This window comes from Balaenoptera borealis (assembly GCF_965194805.1).
Source record: "Balaenoptera borealis genome assembly, chromosome: 9".
Taxonomy (NCBI): domain Eukaryota; kingdom Metazoa; phylum Chordata; class Mammalia; order Artiodactyla; family Balaenopteridae; genus Balaenoptera; species Balaenoptera borealis.
In genome coordinates, this window is record NC_138873.1 from 52096960 (window position 1) to 52113555 (window position 16596).

Below are 16596 nucleotides of genomic sequence, written 5' to 3' on the forward strand. Positions count from 1 at the left end.
ATTCAGTCTCTGAAAAACCACAGTATAAACTATTCATGCTGCTTCTTACATCTGTCAGATCGAAAATTAAAAGCCATAAAAGTGTAACACTGAAAATATGGCATTAAAAAGGATAAAGGTGGCCTTTGTAAAAATAACAAGAAAAGTATATTAGCCAATAAAATATTCTAACTCTTCATTTAAAAGTGCATCCTGGGCAGGACAGAGATGAATCTGAAGCAATGGGACTCCAGTATGATCCCTCTCCGCCGTCAAAACGTGAACAGTATAGGTCCAAAACCGCACAATGCAAATCACAATTCTTCGTGTAGCAGCAAAACCACAGCAGTTTTTAAAAAGATTAAAAAAAGATTTTTGTTTTCAAATCTGTATCATCTTCCAGCCTCACCCTCTGAGCCTTGAAGATGGGGCAGGGAGAATACCTACGTTGGTCCTTGTGGCTTGTTGGTGTTTTGTCGTTTTTGTTTTTGTTTTTTTCTTTTAAACCAGGGGCAAAATCCCTAAGTTCCTCTGGGGAGAAGCAGAGATGGTGGCAGCAGGAAGGCTGGTCCCGCTTGGTGGGTCCAAGACGTGCTGGCTTCTCTGGGCTAGAGGCCACCGAGGGAAGGCTGCTTCCTCTGAGATGCTTAATGACAGGAAGCGGCTTTATTTGCTTGAGTTTTAGCCAGAGGGGGTGGTGAGCTGACCAGCTGGTGTCACTGGATGGCGAGACATGGTTTGCTCTGCGCCCTCTCTCCATGCAAGGTACCCTGTGAGCGAGCGTTCCTAGAAAAAGAGGAAAAGGGGTTTGTTAGAATCCACTAGACCAAACTACCCCCCACCCCCCAGGCTGGGGAGAAGCCGGGCATGAGTCAGAGCAGCACACTCTCCAGCTGTCAGGTCAGACTTACAACAAGGCCCCAGAACTGGGGCGGCGCAGCCTGATTTCCACACGACTTTCATTCACGGTTCTGCGCAGGATCAGCCCTGCCAGCTTTGTGTGAGGAAATGAAACTCGAGTTGCTTTTTGGAATACCGTAATGAGCACGGAGCACCACGCCCTCACCCAAAGACTGCAGCAGCATCCTTTGCAACCCAGCAACGTTCACTCTCCACGTTACTGCACGCTTAACTGGCAGGAGGTCTTTGCAGTTGCCCAAGGGCATCCCAAAGCCAGGCAAGGTCATCGGGGGACCCTGGTGTTGCAGACCTCAAGCCTGTACCCCGTGTAACAGTCCTAGTGTCTGCTGCAAAGGAGGAAGGCCATGAGATGGACTTTTTAGCACGTGAAAAATTCCTGGGACACAGAGACCACTCTTCAGAGGTTTCCTACAGGGGCGACTGAGCTGGTAGAAGTGCCCCTCTCTGTGGGTCTTGCCTGACAAAGGTAAGCCACTCACATCGCTTCATATCCAGACCAAGCATAGGACTGGGATCCCAGGGCAGAAGGTCTGAACAGGACTGTTCACCAGGAAAGTCGGTTTCTGCAGAATGTCCACCCCAACTTTCTCCACAGACGTTGGGCTCTGCCTCTCTTACCCTTACTGGCTTATTGCATTTGCTACCAGTCTCTTGGCTTGAAACCTCCTAAGGACACTCCGTCACCCCCAGGAAGCAGCCATTCAGAAGTCGTCCAACTAAACTGTGAAGTCCCTGAGGTCTGGGGCTGTGTCTGTTTTGCTCACATCCCTACACCCGGGGACAAATGTATTCAGCTCAACACACATTTGTCAAATGAATGAGAGTCAAACAGCTCTTGTCCCCCATGTCCCAAAACGGTACTTTTTTTTCCTGCCAATAAATGGGGATGTCAGATATGTGAATGGGAAAATTTGGCTAACGTGAGGTGGTGGGAGAGGACTTGTAAACATCCTTACAACTGTTGAGATTATTCCTAGACCAGTGAACAAATAATTTCAGGTGATAGAATGTAGAACTTGAAGGGACCCCAGAGATAATATACACAGTTTCCACATTTTATAGATGAAGAAATGGAGGCCACAAAGAGAACTGGAGTGTTCAGAGTGTCTGTAGCACGAATTTAGCACAAGTGTGAGGAGGTCAAAATGCCCATTGGGAGGACTAAGTCCAAGCTTGTGCTTTGAACCCTGCTATCCAAATACTGGTGTTAATGGCAACCATAATAATGATCAGCCAAAAACAAGATTTGAAAATCTGAATGTGCATGACAGGAAATGCCTGAGTTCCCCAAATCACATTAAATCACCAGATCTGTGTGCATTTAATATGTATATTAAATAACCAAAGTGAAAATGCAAAACACCACAAATATGCAATGGGAGTGGAATTACAAGGTCATGGAAACCTTTTCATTTGGCATGGTCAGATTTGGAAATGTGGATATTTCTCTCTGAATAAAGAGCTCACTTTAATTTCTTTCTTTTCTTCCCCTTCTTTCTTTCTCTCTTTCTCTCCTTCCTTCCTCTTTCTCTCTCTTTTTTCCTTCCCTCCTTCCTTCCTTCCTTCCTTCCTTCCTCCCTCCCTTTCTTTCCTTCTTTCTTTCTAAGACATAATGGTGAGAAGAGGTACAAAAACAAAAACACCAAGGGCCACCAACAAATGAGAAGTCACAAAGGATTGGGAAGAGGCCTTGGAAATGGACCCAAATGGACCCTAAGACATACTGTAGCTTCTTCTGGGCAGGATTTACTTTTGTTTAGGAAGCACAGCCTGGAACGTGCTTTGGAGGGAGGGAAACCATCCCTACCTCTGGGCTTTGGGACTAAGAGTGACCAAATCTTGCAGTCAGAGAGGACCTCTGAATCCCTTCTTTAAAAAAGGAAAAGGAAAAAAAAAAGGTGTTTAATGGTTTCTTCCAGTGACTGAGAAACACCTCCATTTTGAATTACTCACTCAAGAATGCTGCAACTGCTTTTTCAAGGGTGTAAATTTTTTCTTTAATGTAATCATGACCCCCCAAAGAGGACTATTTCTCAAATAAGTTTCCTTATACTGAAATCACCTTTGGACAAAGGCCAAACATGGACAGCATCAGCCTACTTAGAGAAAATCTCAAGGCTTTCATAAGGGACTAGGAAAACGGGATTATAATGAGAGCCATTCTGGAACCTTAACTACAGCGTTTGCCATCCCAAACACGCTAATAATCATTATTATTCTCTGGTATCTATTATTGTCTGGTAAATAATATGTGTTTTCCCCCAAAGTTCTACAGGGTGCAGCTGCACCTCACTCTATTTTTTGCAGCCCTGCTTCTGCTGTTCGGAAAGCCTCCTCACACCAAGCTTATTTCAAGAGAACGGCAAAGGGAGGATTTGTGCTGTTTCCTTCCCTCTCAACACACACTTGCCGTGTCTGGGACACCCACCCAGGCCAGATGGTGGCAGTGCAAGTCCCTCTCGGCGGTAACATTTGAGGAGGGGGTAAACTGAAGGCCCCCTCCTCTGTCCTCCTGGCTCTGGCTGGTTCAGGGCAGCCCCCATGTTGGTGACACAGGAATCAATGAAAATGAAGAACCAAGCTTGGGCATCACTTTCCTGAGAGTTATTCGTTTGCAAGGTGTGAAACTCAAAAGTGGGGAGGAAGTGACCTTGGAGTTTTAGAAAGTGATCATGGCAGGAAGTTCCAGAGCCCAAGTCCATTCCGACTCAGCCCCTGCTAAGCAGAGGCGTCTTATAGAACAGTCGGTCCTCTCTGTCTAAATTCCTTGATCTGAGTAAAGGGGAAATTTCTACAATATGTGAGACAGAGATGCAGGTTACAGCATAAACCCTACGTAGCCGTGTGACCTTGGATCTATTCCTTAACCTCCCTAAGCCTGGATTCTTCCTCTGTGAAATGAAGGCATGGGTGAGATTTTCTATTACATCTTCCATCTCTCATATTCTGGGATTGGAGGATCTTTGGACCAAAGCCATCATCAAGTATGGTGGTACACAGTCATCCATGTATAAGAAAGACTATTCATCTCTCTCTCCTGAAGTCCCAAGTTTCAGAAAGAGTCTCCTTCTTTCTATTAATCACATACACACACTCTCACCTCTGGCAGAGATTTTTGGAGTGTCCCTTAATGCAGGGGGTTCTGGGGAAGTGGTTCTACTTGTGCCTCACATTTGGGTTTTCCTCTGAATTGGGGTTTGTCTGAAGGCAGGACAACCCAGGGCCCTGCCATACGGAACATCTCACAGACACACACACACACACACACACACACACACACACACACACACACACACAGCCCGTCCCATGGACCACACTGCACCGTGTATGAAGACCAGCTCCACAGTGCGTGGTCTCCAGCAGGCATGTACGGTCAGCGTCTGCAGAACTCCAGGCCCAGCTGCCCCTTTTGGCCAGAAGAATCAAGTCTCTCCCTCATGGACTCAGCTGCACACCAAGTGCCCTGAACAAGACTCTGACCACTGGCAATTTCCTTTTCCATCAGGAAAGCATTGCTAAGAATGTGACTGAGTTACTTCTCCTTCATCGCATAAGCATTGTCAGAGTGTCATAGAGAACAAAAATAGGCCTGAGTACTAATAACTTCTTTCAGTGCTGATACTGTCAACATACCATCATCCTCACCTTTTCTCCTTTGACCTTTACAGCCTAGGATGTATGCAGGTTGCATTTAAAAGGAAATTTTATAATTTCCAGGCAACCACTCCCAAAAGTAAATGTGTATCCAAAGAAAATGTCTGTCTTGTTCTACATCCCACTATAGTCCCCCCATGGCACAAGATTCCACCTCCACCAGGCAGCCTGCCTCCATTAATCTAATCTGTTTTCCAAACTTTTATTCTTCTTTGCTTCCTCAAATACCTTTGTCATTAGCATAATCAAAATCCAGTAGGTCTGTCCTGTCTTACCTGTCTAGAAGGCAAGCTCTCCAGGTCCATCATATTTATTCCCCAGAGTCCAAAATCCTGTGGCATCAACCCTACAATGTGCAAGAGATGCCCGCTGCCAGGCCGGCTTGCCTTTGTCCAGTTATCCCAGCCCTGCCCGTGATGCCACTCGGGCACATCGGCCCATCATTTACCACGGTTAAATACAGCTATTACGTGCTGGCTTCGGCCACGCTGTTTATCTGGGACAATAATGAGTCCCTGAGGACTGGACTGCTCTCAGGTAGCCACAGCTATTCTGGGACGCTCACAAGGGTAGAACCCCGTGGTCAATGAACAGAGCCGCCTGCACCAGCTGATAAGGCTGGGTGTGATGCCAGACAGTGGTCTCCGCATCAAGCCCATCCCGGAAAGGGCTACGGCTTGGTGAGGTTTTGCCAAAAAATGGTTCCCTCTCTCCTCCATCGACCATCGCTTCATGAAGAGTTCTGAAATGGCTTTTACCAAGTTGGAAACCGTTTTCATTTACGAAGTGGATGGTATCTCTTTTCTTATAGCTTGCTAATTGATGAAAGTAATTTAAAAACATCGTTTCTCTTTTCTAGCATGATTGCTAAGGGAAATAACCCACGGTGAGGAGAGGGGAGTAGGGCCAAGGGTGAGCTCCAGCACCACTGAGCTGCCCACGCCCTGGCTCTGATAAGCTAAGGCTCATATTATTTAAAAGAAAGAAAATTAAACCAAACATGAGGCCTTGCTTTTCTTTTTTATAATTTTCTCCTTCAGCAACATCTCTTATTTTACTCTTTAATCAATAAAAATCCCAACCATACAAGACCCCCTACTTAGATAGCTCCATCTTTAATTTTTTGTTTTACAAATTTAAATTTTGGTTTTCTTTGCTTAGCTGGTTCTAGGAGTTAAATGGGCAGAGAGACCTGTTTATTCATATGAGTGGCCAATGCTATCTTGCTGACCTCTACAAGATCCTGGGGGACAAAGAACCCTGAGCCACAGAACCCCCTCTTGTGCACTTGTAAAAGCCTTTATCTTCACCCTGGACAATGGATCCTCTTTAGCTACCTCAAATCTTTTTTTAAAACCTGGGAGTTTAAGCTAAACAAATTACCCTGTCTCTGGTCCTTTTCTAAAAGCAGGCAGGGATTCATGACTAACTGCACACATTTTTACAAATGCACTGGAGCAAGTGGCTACATGCATTCGTGAAAGAGAAAAATAAAATGAAGAATTACATGATATAGCTAATGTTTTACAAGAAATTTTGAATAAGAGCCTCGAGCCCTATGCCGCCTGGCTTTCAGGACCAAGCACTTCCTATTATGGTTTGGGAAAGTTGCAGTGTTTTCAAAGAAAGAAGTTACATTTACTGAGCACTTAATGTCAAATACTGCGCTAGGTACTTTTATATATTTATTTCACTTACAAACAAATATATTTTATATACTTATTTCATTGAAACAACAATGCTATGAAGTATTTATTACTGTCTCCATTTCACAGATGAGGAAACTTTCCCAAGAAGGTTAAGGAACTTACTTGCTCAAGTTCACCAGCTAGAAAGGGGCCAAGCTGGATTGAAGTCCAGGTCCTACAACCTCAAAGTCCATGCTCGCCTCGGAGTGCTATCCCCTAGCCCAGGTTTCACCTGTCCCCTTCCTCACCCTGACAAGCAGGGGTCACAATGTCGAAGTTGACAGGGGCCTTAGAGACAAAACTCCGAGAAATTATTTGCTAAGAAATAATAATTGCATTTTCATTCAAGTCCTATCCAATACACAAACTAGCTGATGCTAGTTCATGTGCCTTCCAAAAATTCTGCCTTGGACACAAAAGTAGATGTTTATTGTACTAAGATTGAGTCTGTTATTTATTTATATAATCTGAACACAGGCAGTCTAAGTTAAAAAAAAAAAAAAAAGGAAAGAAAGAAAAGAAGAGAAAAAAAAGAACCTAGAGAAAAGAGCAGCTTTATATGGCAAGTAGCTATTGTCTATGGATCAACAGACTTTAAGATTTTAGGCTGGGTCTGGAAAAGAGGTCTGACACTTTATTTACTCTTTACAACCAGCCTTTTAGCAGAAAGAGAGAGGGAGAAAGAGAGAGAGAGAAGGGCTTCATTTCACGGAAACTTCATGTAAAAAATAAGAGCAAGCATACTGCTTCCCTGCTACCCCCCTCTAACAGCCAAGGAGATGGAAAGTGTGCTTAATAATTGCTTTTCTGCAACCCTTCCACCCTTCCTCCCCAGATGTTCAGGTACAACCTATTTCCTCTCTGAAATCAGCTGCCCGGTGTGAGGCAGTGATGCCGTGGGTAGCAAAAGTATGACTCTGGTCCTTGGCACAGGGCGTGTAACTCAAGCAGCTCTGGTCGTATCCCGTGTCCCACTGAGGGGAAAGGCAGATGAGGACTCAGGTTCTAATCCTGGCTGCGCCACTCTGTGACCTTGAGCGTTTGCTCTGTTTGTCCCAGTCCCTACTTATAAAAGTGGAACCAGACATCTTAGGAGAACTTCTGGAATCATTTCCCTAACCTCCGAGGTTGACAGCATGGAAATGTTTCGTTACCTCCCATTACACATTGAGGGAAAAACGTTCTGGGCTGCAAGGGCTACCATTACAATTCTTATAATGAGCACCTAGTATATATATGCCAGGTGGGCATTTTACTTCTGTTGTTTACACTGGAGCCTGATAACACTATGGGTTATTATCTTCATTTTTTTGTATATAAGACATGCTCAGTGGTTTTGCAGGAAGATTCTGGAGCCAGGCTGCCAGTCAGATCCCAGCACTGCCATTTACTGGCCAGTGACTCTGGGTACGATATTCAACCACTCTGTGCCTCAGTTTCTTCATCTATAAAATGGGTTTAATAATGGTACCCCAGAGGGTTGTTGTGGGCATGTAACATCTGGAACACTGCTTACATATAAAGAGTGCTCAACAAACATTAGCTGTTACAATTATTAAATGAGAAAATGTAGGCATAAAGAGGTTATAAAACTGGTCCAAACTCACAGCTGGTTTTCAGATCCAAGCAGACCTCACTCCAGCCCTGGACTCCTCTCCCAGGCGTTGTAGCCTAATAGGACAGTAACTCCATTTCCTGGGCACCTCTACCCATGTTTTCTTATCTGCTCCTCCCAGCAATGTTATGACCTCAAGACTGCTTGGGGAGGTAAAGTCGCTTCTTCCCTCACTTACTAATTGGCTCTGCTGGGATTTGAACCCAGGCTGGCCCAACCCCAAAGCAGAAGTCTGTATCCACTAAACCACACCGCTGCCTTCCTTCACTACCAGGAGCCCACTGTCAACACATGTGGAAGCTTCAGAAGGTGTACGACCTGGGAAGTTAAAAAAGATAAAAGGACATTTTCAAAAGTTGCCACACCCCTTTAAAAGTGCCTGCCAGCCCTGGGAGGATCTGATTCAGCTTCTGTGAAGATCTCTGAAGGTGTCTGAGGTTGAGCAAGCCACGCAAGCCTTGTGGCTGCTCTTCATTCCAGGGACAGAGCTTTGGGCATCACTAGGGCCACCGTCCAGGCTCCACGTCCATCCTCAGGGAAGTCCTCCGCTAGGAGAGCCGCTGCCTGCCTTGCGCACCCATTGGGCGACCGAGGGCCTGCACCACGCCCTGCCTCACTGACCTAAGGCTCAGAGCAGCGGGGCAGTCAGAAGGGTGGAGCCCCTATTTCCACAGCAATCTGGGGCCTGGCCAGCATCCCCCTTGACTGAACTTTGGAATGTTGTGAGGTTTCCTTCCACTGTGTGCTATGAAACCTCTTAGGTCTGCTCTGGGCACAAACAAAGGAGCTCATCCTCCCCTTGCATTGCCACGATGGCTTTACATACGTAAAACATAGATGTGGCCGCTCTCGCCGCTCGCACTGCAGCGATAACATCCCGCAATGTTTAGAATCCACCGCTGGTAATGAGCCTGTCATCAGAATTCAATGATCAGCTCAGCAATGCTAGTCTTTCTTTTGCTTCCTTTTCAGTGCACGAACAGCTGCTGAAGTAATTTTCCTCAAACACAGATTTCCTCCTGGCACTCCTCTGCTCGAGGTCGTGGTGACGTTGTTGCCTAACGTACAGAGTACAAGTGCCACAACCTCCAGCTCCACTGCCCACCTGCTCTCCTGCAGCGGCCCCCTCCTCTCCGTCTGCAGCCAAGCCCTTCACTCCAGCTGTGCGAAGGGCAAGGTCATCCCTCACTTGACTTCCTCTTCTCCGCACCTGTGGCTCTTGACATCCTACTGCCTCTCTTATTCCTCCACTCCCGACTGCAAGTTCAAGGCCCTCCCCAGTTTTAGAACCTAACTCCAAACCCACCTGCTGTACGGAACCCTATCCTGGTAACTCCATTAACTATGCCTCTCCTGACACTCTTCTCGTTCATTCACTCAATAAATACTCATGTGCCCATTCTGCCAGCCCCAAGCTAGGTCATCAGTGACAACAATGTGTGAACTGTCCCCGTTCACACCAAAGCCCTCACCAAAGCCCGCTGTCTACAGTGTCATATCTGTTTGCAGGTCCTGCATGATGCTTGCAATAGTGGCCTTGGTTGTTTCTTGCCTCTCTCAGATTATTAGCTCCTCAAAACAAGTCTAAGACTCCTGCCACTGCCTCTTCCACTTTTTTTTTTCTTTTCCCTCCCTCCCTCCCTCCTTCCTTCCTTCCTTCCTTCCTTTCTTCCATCTCTTAATAACAGTGCCCCTGCATGGAGTCAGTATTCAATACAGTTAGTTGAAAATGGTTATGTTTTACCCTCTAGGGAAATAAATGAAGACTATCTTTGAACCACAAATGAGTGAAAGGGGACTGCCTCCCTCTGTTCGGATATGATTAAGAGTTTATTAACTTTCGTGGGCCGTAATATATTAATTAAGTATAAATTAACCATTCTAAATATAAGGTTTTTTTAAAAGTTACTATCCCTGTGCATCTCACACACACACACACACACACACACACACACACACACACACACAGCTGAGACACAGAACGAGTTGATCGGAGGATCAGACAGTGGGAGGTGCTATCAAAATCAGAACCCTGAATGAGTGACCGCTCAGCTTCATTTGCAAGGTCATAAGGTTTTTCCACAAAAAATTTTTCATAGTTTTTCAACTAGTATTTGGGATTCAAGTTGCTCAGACCTTGGTGGATATGAAAATAGACCTTCAGTCCCATGTTTACGATGTCATCGTATTAAATGAGAGGAATGGAGGGACCTGGATATATTTTTGGTTTGGCAAATTGTAAAACTATTTTTTTTTCAAACATTTGGGGTTTGGCTAAAACCAAAACTTATTTTGCCAAGCACTTTGGCCTTAATTTTTAAACCCATGTGTATTTTAAAAGAAATTCAATCTATATGTTTCTGACTCATTTACACTTAACTCATGAAAATGCTGTTTGGTAAGAGCTATTAGATGTCCAAGCAAGTTTATGAGCCCTTTTAAGCCTTCTTTTCCTCGTTCTTGCCAGAAAGTTGTATTTTGCCAGCCATAAAGAGTGTGAGCCCCAGAGGCCTGTGGTCAGTTTGAAATTTATAACCTCTGAAGCTTAAATGGATTCTGACTTGGAAAAAGCTTTTTTTCCCTCTCCTCTTTTTCATATTAAGCGCTCAAACAGGCTACTTATGATAAAGATGGGATCCTATGTCTCAGTTTCCAAGATGGCTGAGGGTGAATAGTGAAGAATTCAATCTAACCACCAATGAACTGCCTCTAAGACATTTTGGAGGAACAATGTGACACTTTAAGTTCCTCTGGACACAGATCCAACACTCTAATGGAAAGTTTTACTAATTACTCTTAGGATAAGAAAAAGAGGTAGGAATCAACATGATTCAAGTTGAACATTTTACCTTTGGGGGACTTGGTAATTCTTTAAAAAATCACAGACAACCAATCCTGTTTATGAGTTTTTATACATTTAAAAAATAAGCTGAATCTACTAAAAACGACATTTGAATTAAAACCAGAAAAGCAGGAAGGACGTGCATGCATGCTGCAGTGACTTCACCCTGTATCTACTATATGCTCAGATGATGCTCAGATACCACTCAATTATAGTATTCTAGTGGGAGAAAGCTTTTGGATAAAGTACTTAAAAATGGCTTATAAATATTTAAAGTATAAGCATCTAACAAATCATAATGACAAAGTTTTACATTTAACCACATGTGCTCCAAATATCTTGAAATTACTCTAAATATGGGTTTAAAATATCAAAAGGGCTTGTTGATGGGATGCAGAACTTTGCAGAGAAACTTAAACCTGATCATTCTTGCTCTCACAACACCCAATAGGCACAATTTTTAAAGTGTGCGTGTGTAGATTTCCTTAGGAAAAGATCATGCTACAGTCTGAATTTCCAAAACAAGAGTTGAAGGATGAAATATAGGGTTTCCCCTTCTCTCACCAAACGCAACTTAGCCACTTTGCTTCTAGATAATTTGTTATTGTAGGTTGGCTCAAATTTAAGACAGTAACATCTTAGAAACAGTTGGAGAATGAAGCCAGCTGCAAGGAGGATATCATTACAAATTGAGACACATGTTATATGGGAATACCATTCATTTTCAATACCAAAAACATGTCTGGGGAAATAAGCCATGCAAATGAGGGAGAGATATACTTTTTAATTGCATTTTTTGGACATTAGGTCAATGTTTCATATCAAACGAGTCCATAATGTATGTTTCTCCCTTCTGTTCTTCTGTCACATTCTTACTTCCCTTTTTACCCAAAACAAAACACAGCTTGCTATCAAAGAAAGACAACAAACCAGAGGTTCAAAGGGGGAACTGATGAGACAACCAGCATCGCAGCCAACTCTCTGGATGGAATGAGGCCGGGGAGTGCTGGACAGCTTTGATTGTCCCAGTCCTGACCCCATGCCCACGTGGAAAGGCAGTTCTGCTCTCGTGTTCCCTTCTCTCTATTCAGACTTGTGTGTTTGGTAAAATTGCACAAGCATGTTGTTGCCTATGGCCATAGCTCAGTCCTAGGAGCTCAGAGTTAAGGGATATCAGGAGCTACTTGAATGGTGTCCAATTTAAGAATGTTTAGTACACTCAGGAGCTTTTTAAAGCACAAAAGATGCTTTAAAAGTTTTGTTCTTATTGTTCTTTGCTTTTGCTCCAGTCATTTTCACTAGAATCTTTTAAATGACCCCCTTGAAATAATTTGTGTGTGTGCATTTCCCCTCCTTGCTGATGGCTGCACGTTCTCAATCCTGACCCCACCCTACTTTTTTCTCAAGCAGAATGCTGTGGAAATCCATAAATCTGGAGAAGAGCTCTCCGTGGTTAGTATTTCGAGCTGGCATCTGAGATGGCATTTACTCCTTTTCCTTGAGAATGGGACCCTGTTAAATGATGCCAGTGCTAAATTGTTTATCTTTTAAACTAATTCATTTGTTTCTCTGAAATGAATTCCTTTTATGTTTTTGAGGCATTTGTAAAAAAAAAAAAAAGTTTACACATGCAGAATGCATTGCCTTAACATGCATCCACGTATATTTAAACCAGCAACTGAAGAATACAAAATAACTCTGGGTGGGATAGGGTGAAGGAAAACAGAATGGCCACCCTCTGTCCCTTTGACACAATCTCTTCCACAAGAGAGTCTGGAAAAGGCAGAGTGTTGGTGGTGGATGGTGTTCCACTACAAGAGGTAAGTGTTCCAGGCTGCAGTGTATTTTGGTCCTCAAACACCTCTGCCCCTCTGTGATGCTTGTCTGCATGAAGGTAGGTGTAAATGATTGATGCCCAGGCAGTCGCTCGAGCCAGGAAGGGAGTGATTCATTGGAAACCAGACAGGGAGCTTATTTCTAGTGCCCTTCTGGGCAATGGCTTGTTAGTAGCTGGTTGAATGCTTTCACCTTTCCAAGTACACTCTCTCCAGGTGAAGAAGCATGCTAGGGGGCTTGGTAGCGCTCCAAGACACGGCCATGCCAATGCCCTGGTGTTTACTGATCCATCCACTTCTCCTACTCAAGCCATTCTCCTCCCTTGGCCTCAACAGCAGGGTAGAAGGTTTTCCACTGAAGGACAGCATCTGCCTATACAGCACAAACTTTGAAAGTCCAAGTGCCGGGGAAGTGTCTAGCTTGTTTCTTTCCTTGCTTCCCCTTTCTTCTTTCCCATAGGCACTCACAGGTTATAGTAACTTGAAGAAAAGTCTATCACCCTTTGCATTTTGTCACTAAGGCAATCTTATTGAGGCAAGGGTGACATTATGTAGCTGTAACAGTGATTCTGCAATATTAGGTCCACAGCAAAAATTGCTAAAAATAAATTCCAAGTTTTAAGGGAAACTTACAATTAATTCAGCTTCCTCAGAGTAACAAGAAAAATTTCTGTTCAGGTATTGCTTGGTGATAATATAAAATAATCTTTCAGAGATGTAAGGCATACTTTTTCTGTAGCCAAAATCTATGGACTGCTCCTCCCAAGAAAACACCTCCGTGCACAAGCACATAAAGCTTTCCACAAAATTCCAGAGGGAATACCTGAAGGCTGTGCATGGACAAGTCCATGGAGACCAGCTCCGGGGAGCTGACACACAGATCGGGCGGTCTGTAGATCAGGGCCAGGACTCGCGCTGCACTGCCTGACCCTGAGGATCCTCGCTAAAGCTCACGCACTAAGCACTTCTCTTCCCTCACCCTAGCCCCAGCCCTGCTGACGATGGAAGCCTATGGCTACATCTGAAAGAACTAAATACCCGGTCACATATGTCATTTCCTATTCCATCATAATCTGATTGAAATAATATCTAAAGCCAGGTGCCTGCACATTAAAACCCTCCTTCAACCCCCTTGTCCTAAAGGTTAAAAGAGACCCGGCAACACTGAACGAGATGTGTCTAAGGCCAACCTTGACACTGTTCATCCAGAAAATTCTCCTCTATGAGTCTGAAATGATCACAGCAAGCACTCTCTCAGGTCCTCACCACTCACACGTGCGCATGACGCAGACCTGGCCATTCCTCACTGCTGGCTCTTTGAATAACCTATACCTAGAGCTGGGCAGCCATCTGCATCCTGACAGACGGGCAGAACTTGAACATCAGGGATTACGTCACCAATGAACATTTCCAATAAGCAAGTATTAGAACATTAAAAATCTCAAGTCTGGCAGAGGATCTGAGCACACCCTACTTGTACTGATTTCCTCCTCTCAGTCACAGTTTTTCCTCTTTTCCTTGCTTTCGTAGTCGGCACCCACAGTCACATTTCAACTGCATGGACTTGACTTTGCAGGCAGCCGATCCTCTCAAACTTCTCAGCTGGAGAAACCGAACTGGCAAAAAGTTACCTGCCACCTCCACCCTTGCTGCTTTCCTAATGAGGCGAGTCCCCTGCCCCCTTCTTGAAATAGCCCTTTCTGGGATTGTGGCTCCGTGCAGACTAATAATTAAACTCTAAACTCCAAGAAGTCAAAACTACAGCCCCCCTTCTTCAGCTCTCCCAGAGAAAACAAAAAGTGGAAGGAACTCTTGCTGCTGAGGCTAGGGGAGCATCTCGGAATGGGGGCCGGGGACAAGACTCTTGGATTTTCTTTCTGGTTTTAGAAACACATAAGAAATTTGGGAGCCACAAAGGTGGGAAGTTCTTGGTCTTGCCGCTCGTCGGGAATGGAAAAAGTGAGGGTGAAAGGGTTACTCATGGTACACATTTTTTCCATTGATTATTTTACTTAAAGAGAAGATGTCATTTCCCTGGAAAATCAAGGAGGGGGGCATATTTTCTTTTGCATATCTTGAAACATTTGCAAATGGTTACTCTGAACTCCCCAATGTACCATAAACAAGTGTAAACTGTAGAAATTCAGAAAATGTACAAATACAAACAGCTATCCCCCAAGCTCAAAGGCAAAGACAAAGCAAGGAGTATTCCATTTATAAATGGAATTCTTTGTGGAGAGAACAGTTTGGGAAATGTTTATACATTGTTTTCCTTATTATTTGGGGGGATTTTTTTTTTTCAGCTTACAGAAGCGTCTTAAAAGTTGAAGATTAAAGGAAGTTTCCAACCTTTTAAAATCATCGACTAAACTTAATTAGTTCTGCATCTAGGAAAATATCTGCTCAATTAAATCATTTGCAATCATATCAACAAACCAGAATGCATAAATTCAGGTAACCGGGAACAGAATAACTTCAAAATGGAAAAAAAAAAACCCCTGTGATTTGCCAAGAACTAGCAAAAATGATGACTTCTTTGAAGATAACTGTAGCTGCCTGGATTACTGATTTCAAGACACAGTCTGCTTTGAATCTATTTTAAATGATTTTTAAAAATAGTAATACAGTATGAAAATGGTGGGCATAGTGAAAATGAAGAACCCAGACGAAAGTTACTGACAGACAATGAGTCACCAACAAGCACAAGGAGAAATCACTCACCTGCGCCTCATCCACCACAACTCAGCCCAGGTTTGGTTTTGGTTTTTTAATGCTTTCCCCTTTGGCTTTAACTTGTCACCAAACAGTGTTCACTGTCAGGGCACAAAAGCCATGCAGTTCTTTAATTAGCGGATGCATTTCCAGTTTCCGTAACCATATGCATAGGCTGGGTTTCTGAAGGCATAGAAGAAAAACAGCACCACGTGTGCACAGAAAATCAGGAAGGGTCAGAGAACGTGAGTGAATTACGGCAGGTTGAGACTGTGCTGTGAGCTGACACGGAACTACAGAGGGCAAGAGGCAATGTGATTTAGTGGAGCAGAGGCGTTCTTCCCCCACCTTAAATCACTCGCCTTGTCACCCCACTGTAGCTGGCAAAGCCTGAGAGTCTCTGGCTTTAGAGAAAAGCTGTAATTTCTTACGGGACCCATCATAAAAAGAACTTTCCAATCTCAGGGGGATATGGGCAATTTCGTCATTACATCTTCTGAAAATGACTGAAGCCAGGTTAATATTTTTAGTAACGACTCTGGTCCACATACAAGACCCTAGCCTGATTCTTTATTCAGAAACATATATCATCCAAATAGCCATCATATATTTCATGCTTTTATGTTCTTTTGACCCTATACTACTTATGGACTAGTGACACTCTTCTTGACCTGGTCACTTCTCACTTTAGTAATGGTAATAAAATCTTTCACCGTCTCGTTCTTCCTTTAATGTCATTTGAATGAGTGACACTAGAATGTGTTTAAAATTACAATTCCTGATGCTTTTCTGGCTTTCTAAAGGCCATCACTTTTTTTTGTCCCACATCTTCCCATTACTCACTGCTTTGTCAACCAGATTAAATTACTCTGGTAGAGAAACCAGGGGCATTTTCAATTGAGGTGACTATGAGAAGGCCGAGACTGTCTTTGGAGAGCAGAACTTGCAGATATAAAACCAAGGATTGGTGGACTGATTTTTAGTATTCTGCTCCTACTGGCAAAGCCATCAATGGAAAAGGAAGCCTCAGACTATGGCGGCTGAGAAAGCCTTCTCACACCACCCAGCAAGGCCCCTTTCACTGGCTCTGAGCTTCCCAAGAAAACTCCTGGCTATAAGTGAGGTAGATGCCCATGTAAATATGCTGACTTAGAGACAATGGTTTGGACACACCACATCAAGTGTTCTGGTCCACATCTATATTTCCCACCGTGGAGTAATGGGTTGGTATTCTAGGTTTTTCATTGTTGTTGCTGAAAAAAAAACTGAGCACGCTAAAAACAAACAAACAAACACCATCTAAACATTTAGAGAATTTGGTAGGTAGGCTTGGTTTTTGTCTAGGAACTT

General features: G+C 43.8%; 1 protein-coding gene across 5 annotated transcripts in view; it reads right to left on the reverse strand.

The window, feature by feature from the left end:
* Window positions 1-628: 628 nt before the first annotated feature.
* SOBP (sine oculis binding protein homolog) overlaps window positions 629-16596 on the reverse strand; it is a 155597-nt gene continuing 139629 nt past the window's right edge. For 4 of the 5 annotated variants that reach the window (XM_082404733.1, XM_082404731.1, XM_082404732.1 and 1 more), the window contains one exon: window positions 630-765. The gene's annotated coding sequence lies outside the window, so the exon portion shown is untranslated. Of the gene's footprint in view, window positions 766-16596 lie in introns of all 5 variants that reach the window. The other variant, XR_014248191.1, reaches the window with a different exon arrangement.